Source organism: Arachis ipaensis, chromosome B8 (assembly GCF_059453495.1).
Source record: "Arachis ipaensis isolate K30076 ecotype BB chromosome B8, ASM5945349v1, whole genome shotgun sequence".
NCBI classification, from domain to species: Eukaryota; Viridiplantae; Streptophyta; class Magnoliopsida; order Fabales; family Fabaceae; genus Arachis; species Arachis ipaensis.
Window position 1 is genome coordinate 11,250,838 of NC_142443.1, and position 6,783 is coordinate 11,257,620.

General features: G+C 41.4%; 1 pseudogene; it reads left to right on the forward strand.

Annotated features, from left to right (window-relative positions):
* Positions 1 to 1,931, forward strand: LOC107610478 (protein FAR1-RELATED SEQUENCE 5-like; annotated as a pseudogene).
* Positions 1,932 to 6,783: the final 4,852 nt, after the last annotated feature.

The following is a 6,783-nucleotide window of genomic DNA, read 5'->3' on the forward strand; positions in this document are numbered from 1 at the left end:
ATGGAGGTGTCTTTGAGCGAGGCGGATGGTGATTGTGGAGGGAGTGATGGAGATGCTAACGAAGTAGAAAATTCTGATTTGGAAGACCTCGGTGGACTAAGTGTGGATGACATCCTCAAGAAGGTATGTCACAGCATTGAAAATGCATATGAGTTCTATCGGGGTTTCGGAAAATTGCATGGATTCGGGGTGCGAAAGGGTGACTCCGGAAAAGACTGTGACGGGAATGTTGTAAGGTACAGGTTTTTTTGTAACAAGGAAGGGTTGAGGGAGCGTAAACACTACGACAGGGTTGACCGAACAAGGGTACACAAACCGGAAACAAGAACCAACTGCAAGGCAATGTTATCGGTTTATCTTGACAAAAATGATAAGCATTGGAAGGTTAGGAAGTTAGTAACCGAACACAATCATGACCTGACACCGGCTGGAATGGTGCACCTGATTGCCAATCATCGTCGGTTAACAGAAGTTGCAAAGACTCAGATAGCCGGTATGCAAGCTCATGGTATTGCGACCTCTAAGATTGTAGGGTACATGGCTGGTACGATCGGGGGATATTCGATGTTGGGGTTCCTGAAGAAGGATGTCTACAACTATGCTGACAAAATGCGGCGCATTAAAGTAGCTGATGGCGATGCGAATTCTGCATTAGTTTATCTAGAGGGAAAAGCCGAATCAGACCCCATGGCAATCGCAAAATATAATGTGACTTCTGACAACAGGCTCGCGAATCTGATTTGGGCCGACGGATCTAGTAGAGTCGATTACCAATTCTTTGGCGATGTTCTGGCGTTCGATTCAACCTACAGGAAAAATAAATACAAGAGGCCGGTTGTTATTTTCTCAGGATCAAACAATCATAAGCAGACCACCATATTCGGGTTTGGGTTGTTGCTTGATGAAAGTCTGGCGTCCTATTGGTGGATGCTGGAGAATTTGATGGAGATCATGTGCCGTAAGAAGCCATCTGTAGTGGTGACCGATGGGGACAAAGCTATGATAAAGGCTGTCTCTGAAGTCCTCCCCGAGTCGACGCATCGCTTGTGTGCATGGCATGTGGAGAAGAACGTCACATCGAATGTCAAGGATGATGAATTACGTGGGCTGTTTAGAAGATGGTTGTACGCGGACATGGCAACAGATGTATTCGAGTCGGAATGGGAGCAGGCCGTGGAGGAGTATGGACTCGGCCAGAATCAGTGGTGGTGCTAGATGTATGAGAAAAAGGAGATGTGGGCAAGTAGCTATCTTCGTGACAAGTTCTGCGCGGGGTACCAGACCACATCCCGCTGCGAAGGAATTAACGCATATGTAAACAAGTTTTCCAAGTCCACCCACACAATTTTTGAGCTGGTGCAATGCTTAGAGATGGTTGCCCGTGAATATCGGAATAAGGAAATGCTGCTCCAGTTTCAATCCATAAACTCGGTTCCGGTCATGACAACATGCCTGAGAAGTCTTGAACGACATGCCGCTTCGGTGTACACCAGAGAAGTTTTTGGTGATGTAAAGAAGGAGATCGAAGGGGTTGGTGCCTTGATCCTGATTACCAGAAGGAGGATCATGAATTCCATGATATACACCCTAGAGGAGTACGAAGAACCTAATGTCCACATAATGTCATCATTTGGACGGTCAACCGGGAAGTTAACTTGCCAGTGTAATTTCTGGAAGAAGCATGGTTATCCATGCAGGCACATGTTTTTCGTCATGAAGGCAGAGCACTTAAAGGAGATTCCCGACAATATAGTTCTGCGTAGGTGGAGAACTGATGCAAAGTCCGCTGAGCAGTACACAGAAAATTGGGGGGACTATAGCGAGCGTGGTGTCATCCTTCGTCACGGTGCTCTCTATTCCGCCTCGCAATGGCTGTTTTTCCTAGGGGCACAAAGGTTGTCCATGTTCCAGAAGACTATGCGTGGAATTGAAAGTTTATGTAAAGAGCTGCAGATGGACTGTAGGGCATTTGGTTCTAGCATGAACCGGACCGAAGAATACGTTCGTGAAGCCAATCCGGTTGTAAGAGATCCAGTTGTTGCAAAGACAAAGGGTGCCCCGAAAATACCAAAGAAGAAGGCCCTTGGTAAAAGGAGGCGTTGCACCGGCTGCAAGGGCTTGGGACACACAAAGAGAAACTGCCCAAACAAGGGTGCCGGTAGACAAAATCCTGATCAGGTTACTTATTTAATTTGTAAGCTTAATTTGAAAATGTTTAAAGTTGAAAAAATGCATCTGTTTAGTATTATTTTTTGGTCACAGGCCGAGGAATGTGGGGGAATTAATGCCACCTGCGTAATCTCCAACGATGACTGGGAGTCTATCGTCGGTGATAATCTATGTGCTGAACCCGAGGGCAAATTCAATGCGGACTAGTTTGAAGGGTTCCGAAAAGCAACAGCGGTTAAGGTATGATTTTAGAATGAAAAATTATGAAAGGAATATATCATGAGTAGTAAGGGGTTAAGGCCAATTATAGTGTGTTGTCCACTGGCGGCAAGAATTGCTGAACGTTAACATAAGTATATTGTTGTCTAAGTTATGTCTGTGTGGTTGTTATCGTACATTTAGTCCTTCGTGGGTTACCTGGGCTGAATAGTTGGTGGCATGGCAGGATACTAGTTAACTTTCCATTAGGTATTACATGCTCAACAGATCATTAACTCCTCGTGCCCAACACTGTTTAGTTTCGTTTGAGCTATATGAACATATAAATGATCAGTAATTTATTCCCTTGCAGATGCATCGTGGGATTTGGCATTCGATAGGAGGATTCATTTAACAACTTGCCAATTTTACGCAGTATGTTGGTAGAGGGTGCAAGGACGTATGGTTCGAGAAGGACCCTTTTCCTAATATTTCTTTGTATATGGGCAACGCCAGTTCAAATGGAGCCCTTATCTGTTGCTAACTGAATCCACTTTTTTTTTTTTATTTTTTTTTGTCGGTTGCTAATTCAGTCCTTGAGGTTATGCTTGTTTGTTATTTTTATTTATGGGCATTTTCATGGACAGACAATTCGTGCTTATTTAGGTTCCCGTGGATTGGTGTTGTTTCTTTTCATACTGCTATTTCTCAACATGTGTATGTAATTGATGGATCCGATATGAAAGCCCATCACTGTAGTGCAAGCTATGTACAGGAACGGTTGAATTTAATGGTTTCATAATTTTTTTGGTTCGGTCAGGAATAAGATTTCCGTGGACAAGGTTTTCCATGGGAATGAAAGCATTATGAGAGTTACGTTTCAGGATAACCATGCCGTGAAATTATAAAGGCCACTTTAATCCCGAATCCATCAAGTCAAAAATATAAATTAATAAAATACTTTTTTAAAATAATGTGTTCAAAGATTTAATAAATTTGTAGTTGTCGGTATGTGTAATTTGTAGAAAACTGGTTCGTTAATTTTAATATTTTTAAATTAAGAAAAACGTAATTGCGAATTAAAATTAATATACAAAAGAGATTTAAAAATAAAAAATTTATTATAATTTAATTATAAATTTAATAAAATTATAAAAATTATAAAAATAATCATATAATTTAATAAATATTAGATTAATGTATATTTTAATTAATGTGCATTAATTTAATTTCAGTTTTTACTCAGACATAACTAATAATTTATATCGTTTTTTATTTTATAATGGGTCTAAATGCATCAACTCCAATTAAATTGAAAATGTTGCGGTTTGAGGTGATGTATGACTGTATGTCTCATTCACGTATTTATATTATAACGTTATCTTTTAATTTATTTCTTTTTTAATTTTAAAAACAGAATTGCCTTCAATTATCAGCAATAAACACGTAAGGTAAGTATATCATGCTTATTTTTTCTGTAAGTACGATAGATGTTCTCCTTTCCGTCACAAGAGGAACCTTTACGCAGAACTGTACATTCCAATAGTTCTAGGTTGTTTCAACCAAAACATTCTTATGGCTTTATCAAAATATATTCCTCACACTGTTTTTACAAAATAAGCATATTATGGTGCCTAATATCATAAACTAGTTTCATATTAGGTTCCCTAATATGCTGTCAAAATACTTAAAGTTCCATGGACGTAGATCATGAGCCTTAGGAAGAGAAATGCAACTAGCATAAATAGGACATGTCAAATTGTGATGCTCTGGCTAGGAGAATCTGCTGCCATAGCAATTTTCTTTCGGCCCTTTTTTTCCTTCTTAGTGGACCGTTGCATCTGAATATCCCAGTGACGAACTGCTCTGCGACCAACATCATGAGCAATGGGATTATAAGGTCCTATCACCAAGTCTAGTGCAAGCCTCATTCTTGTGTGATTGTTGACATCCTACGGAACAATTTCAATTAAATAAGGATGTGGAATGGGTTGGGACTCAATTAAATTATGATTACGAAAGTGAGTCCTTATATAAGATACCTCCAAGTCAACGTTTCCCCACACCCAATTCAACATCATCCATTGGCAAACCCAAACCCCGCAGTCATTCATGCGCGTTATTAACAAGCATAAATTAATCAGCAATGGGTGTACTGCCAAACTAGGGAATAGTTAATGCACATGCATCCCTTAATGCAAATGTAGAGTAACGGGCAACATATATGGTGATGCTTACGATCCTTCAGCTTGCTGGCCTATTGGGGGCTCCGTAACATCAAAAGTTGATGGGTGTGGTTTGAAATGTTCTTCGTTCTTCCAAAATCTCTTGTCCTCTAGCATGTTTTCCAGAAAGAAGGCCTGAGACCATGAATAGGTCATGTAAGTTATTAACCAAACACCAGCATTTCCAAAAGTGATTAGGAGTAATTTGCAAAGGCAACATATGGCTACGGTGAGCTCTTGAGGTTCGGTTACTCTTACCACAAACTTCATCTGTGAGACCCTTGCATCCCGGCGGTCGCCATCCTTAGCGGAGTTGAGATAAAGCAAGTTATAGTTGACAAGGTCTACCACCATTAGAAACCAATGGTTGTCTCTGTGCATGGGTACATATATTTATGGCCCAACATTCACATAAATTCACGATTAGAGTCGCAAGAAAAACAGACAACAGAAAAAACTTTAATGCGATCAAGAACTCACCATCCACAAGCCATCTGCATATCCCATGAACCTATTGCGGATAAACTCGAAGGTATCGATGTTGTGGTTTACCGGGCTAAGAGCAACTTGCTGCAAGAGAAGTAGCAACAAAATAAAAACCACGGGATACACTAATGACGGGAGGTTGAATTAATGAAAATATAGGTGAGGTCGTTAGACGTACAAAAAAGGTCGTCGGAAGAAACCAGGACTCCTTCCTATTTTCATGCGTTAACATAGTGCAAGCAAGGTTTATAACCTGCATATTCATGAAATGCATATATAACTAAATCGTTATCGAAGGTCCAGTTAGTTTGGTCCTCGGCTTAGGATTTTGACACAAGAGCATTCATACTTACATCGTCGACGATCATTTGACCCGGCCGGAGTGTCAGCAGTGCATCCCGGTCTCCACGGGAGTTATCGTCATGTACAAGGACCTCTCTGCGTTCAAACAGTGTGGAATGTTAACTAAAGAATAGCGCCAAGAGGACAATATTTCCACATTATTTACTAGGCCTAATCCCCATACGCACCTCTTGTCCAGGTCCGACGAGAATATGTATGCTGCAACGGCGAGTTCCTTCCCAACGAAGTGCATTCCTTCTGGTGGGCGAAAGGATAGGTTGAAGCACTAGTAAAAGAAAATACAGCTCGATCAGAAAAACAAATCAGTGCACCACAATAGGTGATTTGTGTTTTAACCATGCATATCGTGGAGGAGAGTCTTACCCGAGGCATGTCTTCAGCGCCATGGTGACCGTGGTGAGTGTGGTAGGTGAAAGGAGTCCCCGGCTCAGTTTGTTTCAAGTCAGATCCAGCTGAGGATGTGGAATCCAGATTCTCAAAGGTAAGCTTCCTCTGCAGAGTAAAGCAACAACGACAAAGCAATACATGAGGAGACTTAAAAAATTGTAGACGTATATTATGTACCCCATTGGTTAAAAAATATCATGTTACCTTCATTGACATGGCCTTCGTTTTTCCTGTTGCTGCTTCACTGGGTGCTTCCTGACGCTTAACGGTACAGCGTCGAGGCTTCCTTTTGGTTGAGGAAGCCAACTTCTCGTTCGAGCGCGTCCTTTGAGTATGCAACTTTCGGCCCCTGGAGGATTGCTTTTCCGGTGGATCTTTTAGTTTTTTATTGACTTTACCTGGATTTCTTTTACCAGTCCTCAAAGAGGCAGCGAGTGGTGCTTTGGAGTTTTCCTCCCCAACTTGGTCATACCCCCTCGTATTAACAAGGGATATCAATGACTGAATGGCCTTACCATGATCTGCCAGTAGGTCGGTCATGGTCCATAACTGGTCGTTGTGAGTCTTCAGAATAGTCTTCGTCACCTCCCTGTCCTCCAAAACATGCTGCGTTCAAACAGTAGTTATATATGAGGCGTCAAAAACCCAATGTTAAAGTCTAAATGAGGAAAAAGAAAACCTCAGGAAATATGTAATATTTACCTCCTGAACCGTGTTCAAAACCGTCAACATCTTCTCCTCTAGTGATCTCCCCCCATCGTCCGCCCCTTTAGCCACCACGCTGATAAGTATGAAAAAAAAATTAATGGCAATCCTGTAACAGGGGCACGAGGCCCTAACTTGAAACACTTATGTTAAATCTGAAAGTCTTTACTTATACCTTGCTAGAGAGACGTCGACGTCCGTGGCGTCCCCCTCTTTGTTGAGCAGAGTACTCTTATCCTTCATGGAGTTG